This window comes from Phyllobates terribilis, unplaced genomic scaffold (assembly GCF_046119375.1).
Source record: "Phyllobates terribilis strain yellow unplaced genomic scaffold, ASM4611937v1 Scaffold_11__3_contigs__length_659146591, whole genome shotgun sequence".
Classification (NCBI taxonomy): Eukaryota; Metazoa; Chordata; class Amphibia; order Anura; family Dendrobatidae; genus Phyllobates; species Phyllobates terribilis.
The window spans coordinates 546,686,912-546,704,239 of record NW_027362771.1 but is presented as its reverse complement, the minus strand read 5'-3'; the positions used below and the strand labels follow the sequence as shown (position 1 = coordinate 546,704,239).

Sequence of the window (17,328 nt, the reverse complement as noted above, 5' to 3'; positions counted from 1 at the left end):
CTGGAGAGCCACATGTAAGCTGCTGGACGTCACCCTGGACTTCTCCTCCGCCTACCACCCACAGTCCAATGGTCAAGTGGAGCGGATCAATCAGAACCTGACCAGTTACCTCCGGCACTTCGTTAATGCCCACCATTCGGACTGGGTGGATCTCCTACCATGGGCCGAGTTCTCTTACAATAATCACGAGAGCGAATCTTCCTCCAAATCCCCGTTTTTTGTAGTCTTCGGTCAGCATCCTCAGATCCCATTTCCCGTCTCCACCTTGGTGGACAATCCGGCTGCAGAATCTCTCGTTAGCGAATTCTCCTCCATTTGGGAGAGTACCCGATCCGCACTCCTTCAGTCGTCCGAGCGGATGAAAAGACACACTGACAAAAAACGCCTGGATCCTCCACAATTCCGTCCTGGAGATAAAGTCTGGCTCTCGTCCAAGTATGTCCGGCTCAAGATTCCTTCCTACAAGTTAGGGCCTCGGTTCATCGGCCCACTGGAAGTTATCAAACAAATCAACCCAGTGGCCTATAAATTGAAACTCCCGGCCAACTTACGGATCCCTAACTCCTTCCATGTATCTCTCCCCAAACCCGTGGTACTTAACTCTTTTTCCAAGTCTACAGGTACGCCTCCTGCTCCGGTTTCCGCTGAAAACGAGTTTGAGGTAGAGAACATTCTGGCCACCAAAAGGGTAAGAGGAAAGACCTTTTTTCTAGTAGATTGGAAGGGGTTTGGTCCTGAGGAGAGAACGTGGGAGCCCCGGGAGAACATCCAAGCCCCTCTCATCCTTGATAAATTTCTGTCTGGCCTAAAAAAGGGGGGGCCTAAAGGGGGGGGGTACTGTAGCGTCGGCGTCCCTGCCTCCTGCTAGGCAGGGACGCTGTTCCCCTCACATCTCTGCTCCGTGCCCGGCGTCTTCCTCCCGCTCTGCTGGCAGCGTGCGCTGCTTCCCAGCCACTGTGCTTAGGGTGCGAGCGTGCTCCCCCTCTCTTAAAGGGGCCGCGCGCGCCGTCCTAAGGAGTCCCCGGCCAATGGCCGGAGGACCTCACCATATATAAGGCACCTCCTCCAAAATGGAGGTGCCCGAGCAATGTTGTTGCATAGTCTATCACTCAGCTTCAGCCCTCAGGTCCCGTTACCAGTTACCTGCCAGATTCCTGCTTGATACCTGCCTGATACTTGTCTATCTACTTGCATTCCTGCGGTCCGACAGTCTGCCTACCAGCCCTGCCAGTCTGTCTATGGATCTCATTGCCCGCTCACCTGGGAGCGCTCATCTGCTACCTGCCTGCTAGCCTACCTGGAGGCTCTGCCGTCACGTGCTGTGACCACCTGCCTGTCCAGAGACTCTTACCCGCTCACCTGGGAGCGCTCATCTGCTACCTGCCTGCTAGCCTACCTGGAGGCTCTGTCGTCACGTGCTGTGACCACCTGCCTGTCCAGAGACTCTTACCCGCTCACCTGGGAGCGTCCATCTGCTATCTGCCTGCTAGCCTACCTGGAGGCTCTGCCGTTACGTGCTGTGACCACCTGCCTGTCCAGAGACTCTTACCCGCTCACCTGGGAGCGTCCGCCTGCTACCTGCCTGCTAGCCTACCTGGAGGCTCTGCCGTCACGTGCTGTGACCACCTGCCTGTCCAGAGACTCTTACCCGCTCACCTGGGAGCGTGCGCCTGCTACCTGCCTGCTAGCCTACCTGGAGGCTTAGCCATCACTTGCCGTGACCACCCGCCTGTCAAGAAACTGTTCCCGTCACTTTCCGTGACCTCCTGCCCTTCTACCCAGAGACTGTCCCCGTCACTTGCCGTGACCTCCTGCCCTTCTACCCAGAGACTGTCCCCGTCACTTGCCGTGACCCCCTGCCCTTCTACCCAGAGACTGTCCCCGTCACTTGCCGTGACTACCTGCCCACCTACCCTGGGAGCCACCCGCTTCCTTACAAGGACTGCCCCTTTGTATCGTTGCTCAGAGGTTCCACCTCCCAGACCCGTTACAGTCTGCACTTCATTATAAGTTTTACCCTCTCCAACTTTTTAATCAAAGTACGCTGTTCTTCTGAACAATGTCTTGAACAACCCATATTCCTCAGGCTTTCAAGGAGAAATGCATACACAACATGTGCTAGCTTCACCCTTAAATAAGGGCCACCTGATACACACCTGTTTCTTCACAGAATGACTTACCTCGCTAATTGACCTCCACATTGCTATTATTTTGAACACTCCCCTTTCAATTAATTATTCAAATACACAGACTCAAAAACCTGCAGATCATGAATGCGGACTCTGATGGTTTTCTTAGGAACTACTGCACCAACTGGTAAATTGTTTGACATGTGGTAATATAATTTATACCAAAAACAGTGATGTATGAGGCAAATGGCAGTATTAAAATAAAAGAAACACTAAAATATCTAATACGCCCGCTCAACAGGTCTTTGGCTCTGGAATTTATGGGGTTATTTACTTTTTTTGATCATTTTTATAAACAGCCTATGAAAGTATAATTATAGCCTTTAATTGATCCAGGAGACCTGGGGGCATAGACTTCATTTCCCTCTGCTCTGGGGGATGCAACTTTTATAATCTGACATGTGAAAATGAGGTGTACCACCGCCTGCAGGTTCTGTAATCACTCCAAGGCTAGGCAGTCCCCCCCCACCCCTATATGGGTGAAGGAAGAGGTTAATTCAATTATTCCATAGTAGCTAGGTAAGAGCTTGCTCTGTTCAAAGCACTGATCGAAGACTTCCTGGAGCCAGTGGTCAATGTGTCACTCACTGGGTTGCTTGGTATAGTTTTGATAAAATCATTTTTTTCTCTGCTGCAGATTTACCAGCTCTCTGAATGCTGAGCTGTGTACCACCCTGCCCACACCCCTGATTGGCAGCTTTCTGTCAATATACAGTATACACAGAAAGCCATTCAGTGGTGCGGTGTTACAGGGAGCAGGATGACTACAGGACATCAGACGTCCTCTAGTGATATAATTCGGCAAATAAAACACTGATTATTTTGATACAACAATTAGCAGCAGAGTAAGTGATACATCTCTGGAATCAGGCTCTCTACCTCTACACCATTCTGCTCTCAGATTACATAGCAAAAAAACTGCTTTCAGATTCCCTTTAAGTGTTTAGACTCAAACTCAATAAAAACTTCAATACAAAAGTAAAGGTTTTTATTCATACTGGAATTAATCAACTTTATTTTCTTCTCATAGAGGTAAAGTAAATCACATCAACATTAAAAAAATAAATCCTAAACTATCTGGCCATTAACCAAACATAATAATTTCCATGGCTAACAGGAGACGGCCCAGCACTTCCATCACACACGCGTCCGTCAATACTGTTCCTCACGATGGCTCATGTCTTTCTCATGTCTTGTAGATGTTGTTCTTAATTAGCTTACTTTTATTATCATTTAAGACAATTTATATCTCAGAAGAATAACTTTGGTTTTCACTTCTTGCTTAGCATTAAGTTTTATTTTATTTTAAAAGTAACCAGACAGTATGTAAGTCTTGCTAATTTGGGAAACTGTTTTAGACATTGTCTGGTTTCATAAGTGTAGGTTACCGGAGAGTTGAATTTATAAGCTATAAACTTTCTGCTCAAATGATCTTATGCCCATATACAGTAGTGGCCAAAAGTATTGGCACCCCTACAATTCTGTCAGATTGCAATCATTTTCAGGAAGAAACTGAGTATTATCACAAATTATTTGGTCTTATTATCTTCATTTAATTTGCTTGCAAGGAAAAAACACAAAAGAGAATGAAGCAAAAATCACATCATTGATCATTTCACACAAAACTCCAAAAATGGGCCAGACAAAAGTATTGGCACCCTCAGCCTAATACTTGGTTGCACAACCTTTAGCCAAAATAACTGCGAACAACCGCTTCCGGTAACCATCAATGAGTTTCTTACAATGCTCTGCTGGAATTGTAGACCATTCTTCTTTGGCAAACTGCTCCAGGTCCCTGATATTTGAAGGGTGCCTTCTCCAAACTGCCATTTTGAGATCTCTCCACAGGTGTTCTATGGGATTCAGGTCTGGACTCATTGCTGGCCACCTTAGAAGTCTCCCGTGCTTTCTCTCAAACCACTTTATAGTGCTTTTGGAAGTGTGTTTTGGGTCATTGTCCTGCTGGAAGACCCATGACCTCTGAGGGAAACCCGGCTTTCTCACACTGGGCGCTACATTATGCTGCAAAATTTGTTGGTAGTCTTCAGACTTCATAATGCCATGCACACGGTCAAGCAGTCCAGTGCCAGAGGCAGCAAAGCAACCCCAAAACATCAGGGAACCTCCGCCATGTTTGACTGTAGGGACCGTGTTCTTTTCTTTGAATGCATCTTTTTTTTTCCTGTACGCTCTATGTTGATGCATTTTCCCAAAAAGCTCTACTTTTGTCTCATCTAACCAGAGAACATTCTTCCAAAACGTTTTAGGCTTTCTCAGATAAGTTTTGGCAAACTCCAGCCTGGCTTTTTTATGTCTCAGGGTAAGAAGTGGGGTCTTCCTGGGTATCCTACCATACAGTCCCTTTTCATTCAGACGCCGACGGATAGTACGGGTTGACACTGTTGTACCCTCGGACTGCAGGGCAGCTTGAACTTGCTTGGATGTTAGTCGAGGTTCTTTATCCACCATCCGCACAATCTTGCGTTGAAATCTCTCGTCAATTTTTCTTTTCCGTCCACATCTAGGGAGGTTAGCCACAGTGCCATGGGCTTTAAACTTCTTGATGACACTGCGCACGGAAGACACAGGAACATTCAGGTCTTTGGAGATGGACTTGTAGCCTTGAGATTGCTCATGCTTCCTCACAATTTGGTTTCTCAAGTCCTCAGACAGTTCTTTGGTCTTCTTTCTTTTCTCCATACTCAATGTGGTACACACAAGGACACAGTACAGAGGTTGAGTCAACTTTAATCCATGTTAACTGGCTGCAAGTGTGATTTAGTTATTGCCAACACTTGTTAGGTGCCACAGGTAAGTTACAGGTGATGTTAATTACACGAATTAGAGAAGCATCACATGATTTTTCAGACAGTGCCAATACTTTTGTCCACCCCCTTTTTTAGGTTTGGTGTGGAATTATATCCAATTTGGCTTTAGGACAATTCTTTTTGTGTTTTTTCATTGAAGACAAATTAAATGAATATAATCGTACCAAAGAATTTGTGATTGCAATCATTTTCAGGAAGAAACTGAGTATTATCTGACAGAATTGCAGGGGTGCCAATACTTTTGGCCACCACTGTATGTTGCTACCGTTATTCACTTCCTTTTTCTAACTTGATAATAAAAAGGATCCCTGTTTTAAGGCCCAGCAGATAGGCTCTGTACACAGACACGTGTGTATATTGTAGCCCTAATTTGGTCAAGACTGCCAAAAGTGTGGAGACCCCTAGCGTCTCCCCCAAAGCTCTCCCTACAGAGGGGTTTCCGCAACAACACAAAAAATAGCTGCTGTGCGCAGCTTTGTTCAAAGTGTAGCGGCCACTGCAGCACTGGTTTTATACAAAAGAACAGGAGCTGTCCTGCAGTACCCAGCAGCGGCAGCTACAGTTTGAACAAAGCTGTGCTCAGCATCTCCATTCATTGTGTTTAAACCCGGCTGCTGGAACAAAAAAAAATAACTGATCAGTGGGGGCAAAAGTAGTTGGACCCCCACTGATCTGCTATTAATTGCCTATACTTTAGATAAGTAATCAAATTCCCATGCCCGGACAACCCCTTTAAGAGGAGGATACCCATTATAGAAGAATAGCAAGCGTCTACTGAGCATGTGCAAACTGGCCAGAGAAAACCTACATGATTGATAGTGTGGGAATAACCCTTTCACAAGATGTGTTTGGGAGCATGTGCAGTTCTGCTGCTGTGTCCTGGAGCTAATAGTATAAGTTCCTTCCAGGACACAGCAGCAGAGCGTCCTACTGCACATGCTCAGAGGCTCCTGTCCTATTATTTTGTTTTCTGTCAGTGTAACAAGATGGTGATGATTGTAGTTATTACCTCCTGACAAAATGAATACGATTTTCTAAACTAAAGATATTTATTCTTAATGACATTTTCTTTCTTTCATTATTCCTGGAGAAACCATTTAATTTAAGGGTGTTTTTAGGTTTGGGAAAGGTTTTTTTTAATTTATATTTAAGCAATGTGTTATTTTTTGTGCGTCCTCTCATGTTTGACGAGCACGGAGCTGTATGTAAAACTCTTCCCACACTCTCCGCAGGTGTATGGCCTCACTCCTGTGTGAGTCCGCTGGTGTTTTACAAGGGAGGACGCTTGTGTAAAACAATTCCCACAGTCAGAACATGAAAATGGCTTTTCTCCAGTGTGAGTTGTCTCATGATTCACAAGGGCCGAGGTCTGAGAAAAACTTTTCCCACATTTTCTGCATGCATACGGCTTTTCACCAGTGTGAATACGGACATGCTTCACCAGAGCGGAGCTGTGAGAGAACGTTTTCCCGCAGTCTCTACAAGGATATGGCCGCTCCCCTGTATGAGTTCTCTGATGGTTGGCCAAGGCGGACTTGTCCATAAATGATTTTTGGCACTGGCTGCAGGCATAAGGCTTTTCCCCTGAGTGTGTTCTCAGATGTTTCAGCAGACCAGAACTTTCTGTGAAGCTTTTCTCACATTCACTGCAAGCATAGGGCCCCTGTCCTGTGTGAATCCGCTGATGACGCACAAGATGGGACCTCCGGATAAAACATTTTTCACAATAAGAACAAGAATACGGCTTCTCCCCCGTGTGGGTTCTCAAGTGAGTGAGAAGATTGGAGCTCTGAGCAAACCTTTTACCACATTTGCTGCACACGTACGGCCGCTCACCCGTGTGAGATCTCTGGTGTCTCACAAGGTGCAACTTGCATATGAACCTCTTGTCACATTTGCTACAGGCATATGGCTTCTCACCGGTGTGCGTCCTTCCATGTATGACAAGCTAGGCGCTATCAATGAAACTTTTTCCACATTTGCCACATAAATAAAGCCTCTCACCTGCATGGATTCTCCTCGGTCTTAATAGGTGTGAAGTACTGTTGAAGCATTTTCCGCAGTCCGTGCATTTGTGAGATCTCTCCGTGAGATGGGATTTGCGCTCAGCCATCACTTCAGACTTGGTGACACTTGACCCAACCCACGTCGTTCCTTCATACTGGTCACGAATTGCCTGAACTAAAGATTTATTCCCATTATTGAAACCTTGACCTACCAGGTCTTGTCTTGTAGAGTCTCCAGAATGACAGACCATCTTCTCAACTCCATTGCACATTTGCGCTGGTAACATAAGATCCGGTTTGACGCACACAGAACTTTCCGTTGTCCAATATCTGGGGAACACATCAGTCTCAAAAAAATACTCTAGCTCCTCTTTGACTGTGATGGATTGTGCTGCTGAAAGAGAAATACAAAGGATTTATATGTGACGCTTAGGCTGTGTGCACATGGTCACACTATCTGCCTGCAATCCGCCAGAAAAAGCGCCCCATAAAATGAACATGATGCAAAGTAATGTTAAAACGGCATCGCTGTGAAAATGTTCCATCTTATATCACTTACTAGCTATTGAACCCGTTCTACGCCCGGGGGGGGCGAGCATTTTTATTGGTATATGGTCTCCCATGCTGGTATGTGCTGCCCCCCTCACCCCCAATCCTGGTATGCGTGGCACCCCTCATCCCTATCCTGGTGTGTATGGTATCCCTCATCCTGGTATGCATGGCACCCTATCCCTCACTCCCAATCCCGGTATGCGTGGCACCCCTCACCCCCAATCCCCGTATGCGTGGCACCCCTCATCCCCAATCCCGGTATGCGTGGCACCCCTCATCCCCAATCCCGGTATGCGTGGCACCCCTCATCCCCAATCCCGGTATGCGTGGCACCCCTCATCCCCAATCCCGGTATGCGTGGCACCCCTCATCCCCAATCCCGGTATGCGTGGCACCCCTCATCCCCAATCCCGGTATGCGTGGCACCCCTCACCCCCCAATCCCGGTATGCGTGGCACCCCCCACCCCCCAATCCCGGTATGCGTGGCACCCCTCACCCCCCAATCCCGGTATGCGTGGCACCCCTCACCCCCCAATCCCGGTATGTGTGGCACCCCTCACCCCCCAATCCTGGCATGCGTGGTACCCCTCACTCCCCAATCCTGGCATGCGTGGTACCCCATACTCCCCAATCGTGGCATGCGTGGCACCCCTCACCCCCCAATCCTGGTATGCGTGGTACCCCTCACCGCCCAACCCCTGGTATGCGTGGTACCCCTCACCGCCCAACCCCTGGTATGCGTGGTACCCCTCACCGCCCAACCCCTGGTATGCGTGGTACCCCTCACCGCCCAATCCTGGTATGCGTGGTACCCCTCACCCCCAATCCTGGTATGCGTGGTACCCCTCACCCCCCAATCCTGGTATGCGTGGTACCCCTCACCCCCAATCCTGGTATGCGTGGTACCCCTCACCCCCCAATCCTGGTATGCGTGGTACCCCCCTCACCCCCCAATCCTGGTATGCGTGGTACCCCCCTCACCCCCCAATCCTGGTATGCGTGGTACCCCTCACTCCCCAATCCTGGTATGCGCGGTACCCCTCACCCCCCAATCCCGGTATGCGCGGTACCCCTCACCCCCCAATCCTGGTATGCGTGGCACCCCTCACCCCCCACCCCCCTATCCTGGTATGCGTGGTACCCCTCACCCCCCTATCCTGGTATGCGTGGTACCCCTCACCCTCAATCCTGGTATGTGTGGTACCCCTCACCCCCCAATCCTGGTATGCGTGGCACCCCTCACTCCCCAATCCTGGTATGCGTGGCACCCCTCACCCCCCTATCCTGGTATGCGTGGTACCCCTCACTCCCAATCCTGGTATGTGTGGTACCCCTCACCCCCAATCCTGGTATGTGTGGTACCCTTCACCCCCAATCCTGGTATGTGTGGTACCCCTCACCCCCCAATCCTGGTATGTGTGGTACCCCTCACCCCCAATCCTGGTATGTGTGGTACCCCTCACCCCCCAATCCTGGTATGTGTGGTACCCCTCACACCCCCAATCCTGATATATGCATGGTCCCCTCACCCCACAATCCTGTTATGTGTGGTCCCCTCATCCCTTTCACACTGTACACACATACAAAAAAAATAAACAGTTATACTCACCTTTCTTCTCTGTACTCCAGCGCTGCTGCGTCCTCTTCTGCCGGAGGCCGGGGGAGGAGTGCAGCGCTGGAGCACCGTGCTGTCCGGCGCCATTTTGCTGAAGACACACTGTAAATGTGTCTTCAGTAAAATGGCGCCGGATAGCACAATGCGCACGCGCCAGTCCAACGTCTTCACTCCGCCCCCGGTCTCCAGCGAAGAGAGGCGCCGCGACAACGCTCCTCCCGGTCAGGTAAGTATGTAAGTATGGTGCCGGAGATCGCGGTATGCGTTCAGTGTCTACACATACCACGATCTCCGGCGCCATATACTCCTCTTACCTGTAACGGCTGGATGCCTGCTTCTGTCAGGAGCCAGACTGCGCGTCACACATGCGCAGTCTATCGAGGCTTCAGACAGAGACACGCATCCCGCCTTATATTATAGATGTCCTTAGAATACAGGGCGGGGTGTACTCACTTACGCTAAAAGCTGTATATATAACAGTGAGAATACAGGGGGGTTTACTCACTTACGCTGAGCACTGTATGTATAATGTACTGAGAATACAGGGGGGTGTACTCACTTGCGCTAAGCGCTGTATATATAACAGTGAGAATACAAGGGGGTGTACTCACTTATGCTCAGCGCTGTATGTGTAACGTACTGAGAATACAGGGGGGTGTACTCACTTATGCTGAGCACTATGTATAATGTACTGAGAATACAGAGGGTGTACTCACTTACGCTGAGCGCTGTATGTATAATGTACTGAGGATACAGGGGGTGTACTCACTTTTGCTGAGCGCTGTATGTATAACGTACTGAGAATACAGGGGGGTGTACTCACTTACGCTGAACACTGTATATATAACAGTGAGAATACATGGGTGTGTACTCACTTACGCTGAGCGCTGTATGTATAACGTACTGAGAATACAGAGGGTGTACTCACGCTGAGCGCTGTATGTATAACGTACTGAGAATACAGAGGGTGTACTCACTTACGCTGAGCACTCTATAACGTACTGAGAATACAGAGGGTGTACTCACTTACGCTGAGCGCTGTATGTATAATGTACTGAGAATACAGGGGGTGTACTCACTTACGCTGAGCGCTGTATGTATAACGTACTGAGAATACAGAGGGGTGTACTCACTTACGCTGAGCACTGTATGTATAACGTACTGAGAATACAGGAGGGTGTACTCACTTTTGCTGAGCACTGTATGTATAACGTACTGAGAATACAAGGGGGTGTACTCACTTACGCTGAGCACTGTATGTATAACGTACTGAGAATACAGAAGGGTGTACTCACTTTTGCTGAGCACTGTATGTATAACGTACTGAGAATACAAGGGGGTGTACTCACTTACGCTGAGCGTTGTATGTATAACGTACTGAGAATGCAGGGGGTGTACTCACTTATGCTGAACGCTGTATATATAATATACTGAGAATACAGGGGGATGTACTCACGCGGAACGCTGTATATATAACAGTGAGAATACAGGGGGGTGTACTCACTTATGCTGAGCGCTGTATGTGTAACGTACTGAGAATACAGGGGGGTGTACTCACTTACGCTGAGCGCTGTATGTATAACGTACTGAGAATACGGGGGGGTGTACTCACTTATGCTGAGCACTGTATGTATAATGTACTGAGAATACAGAGGGTGTACTCACTTACGCTGAGCGCTGTATGTATAATGTACTGAGAATACAGGAGGGTGTACTCACTTTTGCTGAGCACTATGTATAACGTACTGAGAATACAGGGGGGTGTACTCACTTACGCTGAGCGCTGTATATACAACAGTGAGAAAACAGGGGGTGTACTCACTTACGCTGAGCGCTGTATGTATAAGTACTGAGAATACAGAGGGGTGTACTCACTTTTGCTGAGCACTGTATGTATAATGTACTGAGGATACAGGGGGTGTACTCACTTTTGCTGAGCGCTGTATGTATAACGTACTGAGAATACAGAGGGGTGTACTCAATTTTGCTGAGCACTGTATGTATAATGTACTGAGGATACAGAGGGTGTACTCACTTTTGCTGAGCGCTGTATGTATAACGTACTAAGGATACAAGGGGGTCTACTCACTTATGCTGAGCGCTGTATGTATAACGTACTGAGAATACAGGAGGGTGTACTCACTTTTGCTGAGCACTATGTATAACGTACTGAGAATACAGGGGGGTGTACTCACTTACGTTGAACGCTGTATATATAACAGTGAGAATACATGGGGGTGTACTCACTTACGCTGAGCGCTGTATGTATAACGTACTGAGAATACAGAGGGTGTACTCACGCTGAGCGCTGTATGTATAACGTACTGAGAATACAGAGGGTGTACTCACTTATGCTGAGCACTGTATGTATAATGTACTGAGAATACAGAGGGTGTACTCACTTACGCTGAGCGCTGTATGTATAATGTACTGAGAATACAGGGGGTGTACTCACTTACGCTGAGCGCTGTATGTATAACGTACTGAGAATACAGGAGGGTGTACTCACTTTTGCTGAGCACTATGTATAACGTACTGAGAATACAGGGGGGTGTACTCACTTACGCTGAGCGCTGTATATACAACAGTGAGAATACAGGGGGTGTACTCACTTACGCTGAGCGCTGTATGTATAAGTACTGAGAATACAGAGGGGTGTACTCACTTTTGCTGAGCACTGTATGTATAACGTACTGAGAATACAGAGGGGTGTACTCACTTACGCTGAGCACTCTATGTATAACGTACTGAGAATACAGAGGGGTGTACTCACGCTGAGCACTCTATGTATAAGTACTGAGAATACAGAGGGGTGTATTCACTTTTGCTGAGCGCTGTATGTATAATGTACTGAGAATACAGGGGGTGTACTCACTTACGCTGAGCGCTGTATGTATAACGTACTGAGAATACAGAGGGGTGTACTCACGCTGAGCACTCTATGTATAACGTACTGAGAATACAGAGGGTGTACTCACTTACGCTGAGCGCTGTATGTATAATGTACTGAGAATACAGGGGGTGTACTCACTTACGCTGAGCGCTGTATGTATAACGTACTGAGAATACAGAGGGGTGTACTCACTTACGCTGAGCACTGTATGTATAACGTACTGAGAATACAGGAGGGTGTACTCACTTTTGCTGAGCACTGTATGTATAACGTACTGAGAATACAAGGGGGTGTACTCACGCTGAGCGTTGTATGTATAACGTACTGAGAATGCAGGGGGTGTACTCACTTATGCTGAACATTGTATATATAATATACTGAGAATACAGGGGGGTGTACTCACTTACACGGAACGCTGTATATATAACAGTGAGAATACAGGGGGGTGTACTCACTTACGCTGAGCGTTTTATGTATAACGTACTGAGAATACAGGGTGTGTACTCACTTATGCTGAGCGCTGTATGTATAACGTACTGAGAATACAGGGGGGTGTACTCACTTGCGCTAAGCGCTGTATATATAACGTACTGAGAATACAAGGGGGTGTACTCACTTATGCTCAGCGCTGTATGTGTAACGTACTGAGAATACAGGGGGGTGTACTCACTTACGCTGAACGCTGTATATATAACAGTGAGAACACAGGGGGGTGTACTCACTTATGCTGAGCGCTGTATGTATAAAGTACTGAGAATACAGGGGGTGTACTCACTTATGCTGTGCGCTGAATGTATAATGTACTGAGAATACAGGGGGTGTACTCACTTATGCTGAGCGCTGTATGTATAACGTACTGAGAATACGGGGGGGTGTACTCACTTATTCTGAGCGCTATATGTGTAATGCACTGACAATACAGGGGGTGTACTCACTTACGCTGAGCACTGTATGTATAATGTACTGAGAATACAGAGGGTGTACTCACTTACGCTGAGCGCTGTATGTATAATGTACTGAGAATACAGGGGGTGTACTCACTTACGCTGAGCGCTGTATGTATAACGTACTGAGAATACAGGAGGGTGTACTCACTTACGCTGAGCGCTGTATATATAACAGTGAGAATACAGAGGGGTGTACTCGCTTTTGCTGAGCACTGTATGTATAATGTACTGAGAATACAGGGGGTGTACTCACTTTTGCTGAGCGCTGTATGTATAATGTACTGAGAATACAGGGGGGTGTACTCACTTATGCTGAGTGCTCTGTGTATAACGTACTGAGAATACAGGAGGATGTACTCACTTATTCTGAGCGCTGTATGTATAATGTACTGAGAATACAGGGGGGTGTACTCACTTATGCTGAGTGCAGTATGTATAACGTACTGAGAATACAGGAGGTTGTACTCACTTTTGCTGAGCAATATGTATAACGTACTGAGAATACAGGGGGGTGTACTCACTTACGCTGAACGCTGTATATATAACAGTGAGAATACAGGGGGGTGTACTCACTTACACTGAGCGCTGTATGTATAACGTACTGAGAATACAGGGGGTGTTCTCACTTTTGCTGAGCGCTGTATGTATAACGTACTTAGGATACAGGGGGGTGTACTCACTTTTGCTGAGCGCTGTATGTATAACGTACTGAGGATACAGGAGGTGTACTCACTTTTGCTGAGCGCTGTATGTATAACGTACTGAGAATACAGGGGGGTGTACTCACTTACGCTGAGCGCTGTATGTATAACGTACTGAGAATACAGGGGGGTGTACTCACTTATGATGAGCGCTGTATGTATAACGTACTGAGAATACAGAGGGTGTACTCACTTATGCTGAGCGCTGTATGTATAACGTACTGAGAATACAGGGGGGTGTACTCACTTGCGCTAAGCGCTGTATATATAACGTACTGAGAATACAAGGGGGTGTACTCACTTATGCTCAGCGCTGTATGTGTAACGTACTGAGAATACAGGGGGGTGTACTCACTTACGCTGAACGCTGTATATATAACAGTGAGAACACAGGGGGGTGTACTCACTTATGCTGAGAGCTGTATATATAATGTCCTTAGAATACAGGGGGGTGTACTCACTTACGCTGAGCGCTGTATGTATAACATACTGAGAATACAGGAGCTGCACTCACTTTTGCTGAGCGCTGTATGTATAACGTACTGAGAATACAGGAGGGTGTACTCACTTATGCTGAGCACTGTATGTATAACGTACTGAGAATACAGGGGGGTGTACTCACTTATGCTGAGCGCTGTATGTATAACGTACTGAGAATACAGGGGGGTGTACTCACTTATGCTGAGCGCTGTGTGTATAACGTACTGAGAATACAGGGGGGTGTACTCACTTATGCTGAGCACTGTATGTATAACGTACTGAGAATACAGGGGGGTGTACTCACTTACGCTGAGCGCTGTATGTATAACGTACTGAGAATACGGGGGGGTGTACTCACTTATGCTGAGCGCTATATGTGTAATGCACTGACAATACAGGGGGTGTACTCACTTACGCTGAGCACTGTATGTATAATGTACTGAGAATACAGAGGGTGTACTCACTTACGCTGAGCGCTGTATGTATAATGTACTGAGAATACAGGGGGTGTACTCACTTACGCTGAGCGCTGTATGTATAACAGTGAGAATACAGAGGGGTGTACTCGCTTTTGCTGAGCACTGTATGTATAATGTACTGAGGATACAGGGGGTGTACTCACTTTTGCTGAGCGCTGTATGTATAATGTACTGAGAATACAGGGGGGTGTACTCACTTATGCTGAGTGCTCTGTGTATAACGTACTGAGAATACAGGAGGATGTACTCACTTATGCTGAGCGCTGTATGTATAATGTACTGAGAATACAGGGGGGTGTACTCACTTATGCTGAGTGCAGTATGTATAACGTACTGAGAATACAGGAGGTTGTACTCACTTTTGCTGAGCAATATGTATAACGTACTGAGAATACAGGGGGGTGTACTCACTTACGCTGAATGCTGTATATATAACAGTGAGAATACAGGGGGGTGTACTCACTTACACTGAGCGCTGTATGTATAACGTACTGAGAATACAGGGGGTGTTCTCACTTTTGCTGAGCGCTGTATGTATAACGTACTTAGGATACAGGGGGGTGTACTCACTTTTGCTGAGCGCTGTATGTATAACGTACTGAGGATACAGGAGGTGCACTCACTTTTGCTGAGCGCTGTATGTATAACGTACTGAGAATACAGGGGGGTGTACTCACTTACGCTGAGCGCTGTATGAATAACGTACTGAGAATACAGGGGGGTGTACTCACTTATGATGAGCGCTGTATGTATAACGTACTGAGAATACAGAGGGTGTACTCACTTATGCTGAGAGCTGTATATATAATGTCCTTAGAATACAGGGGGGTGTACTCACTTACGCTGAGCGCTGTATGTATAACATACTGAGAATACAGGAGCTGCACTCACTTTTGCTGAGCGCTGTATGTATAACGTACTGAGAATACAGGAGGGTGTACTCACTTATGCTGAGCACTGTATGTATAACGTACTGAGAATACAGGGGGGTGTACTCACTTATGCTGAGCGCTGTATGTATAACGTACTGAGAATACAGGGGGGTGTACTCACTTATGCTGAGCGCTGTGTGTGTAACGTACTGAGAATACAGGGGGGTGTACTCACTTATGCTGAGCACTGTATGTATAACGTACTGAGAATACAGGGAGGTGTACTCACTTACGCTGAGCGCTGTATGTATAACGTACTGAGGATACAGGAGGTGCACTCACTTTTGCTGAGCGCTGTATGTATAACGTACTGAGAATACAGGGGGGTGTACTCACTTACGCTGAGCGCTGTATGTATAAGGTACTGAGAATACAGGGGGTGTACTCACTTATGATGAGCGCTGTATGTATAACGTACTGAGAATACAGGGGGTGTACTCACTGATGCTGAGAGCTGTATATATAATGTCCTTAGAATACAGGGGGGTGTACTCATTTACGCTGAGCGCTGTATGTATAACATACTGAGAATACAGGAGCTGCACTCACTTTTGCTGAGCGCTGTATGTATAACGTACTGAGAATACAGGAGGGTGTACTCACTTATGCTGAGCACTGTATGTATAACGTACTGAGAATACAGGGGGGTGTACTCACTTATGCTGAGCGCTGTATGTATAACGTACTGAGAATACAGGGGGGTGTACTCACTTATGCTGAGCGCTGTGTGTATAACGTACTGAGAATACAGGGGGGTATACTCACTTATGCTGAGCGCTGTATGTATAACGTACTGAGAATACAGGGGGGTGTACTCACTTATGCTGAGTGCTGTGTGTATAACGTACTGAGAATACAGGGGGGGTGTACTCACTTACGCTGAGCGCTGTATGTATAACGTACTGAGAATACAGGGGGGTGTACTCACTTATGCTGAGCACTGTATGTATAACGTACTGAGAATACAGGGGGGTGTACTCACGCTGAGCGCTGTATGTATAACGTACTGAGAATACAGAGGGTGTACTCACTTATGCTGAGCGCTGTATGTATAACGTACTGAGAATACAGGGGGGTGTACTCACTTATGCTGAGCGCTGTATGTATAAAGTACTGAGAATACAGGGGGTGTACTCACTTTTGCTGAGCGCTGTATGTATAATGTACTAAGAATACAGGGGGGTGTACTCACTTATGCTGAGCGCTGTGTGTATTACGTGCTGAGAATACAGGGGGGTGTACTCACTTATGCTGAGCGCTGTGTGTATAACGTACTGAGAATACAGGGGGTGTACTCACTTATGCTGAGCGCTGTATGTATAATATACTGAGAATACAGGGGGGTGTACTCACTTACGCTGAGCGCTGTATGTATAATGTACTGAGAATACAGGGGGGTGTACTCACTTATGCTGAGTGCTGTATGTATAACGTACTGAGAATACAGAGGGTGCACTCACTTATGCTGAGCGCTGTATGTATAATGTACTGAGAATACAGGGGGGTGTACTCACTTACGCTGAGCGCTGTATGTATAACGTACTGAGAATACAGGGGGGTGTACTCACTTAAGCTGAGCGCTGTATGTATAACGTACTGAGAATACAGGGGGTGTACTCACTTTTGCTGAGCGCTGTATGTATAACGTACTGAGGATACAGGGGGGTGTACTCACTTATGCTGAGCGCTGTGTGTATAACTTACT

At 47.1% G+C, this 17,328-nt stretch overlaps 1 pseudogene; it reads right to left on the bottom strand.

Moving 5' to 3' along the window:
- LOC141167335 (uncharacterized) overlaps positions 1-17,328 on the bottom strand; it is a 253,708-nt pseudogene that overhangs the window by 195,315 nt on the left and 41,065 nt on the right.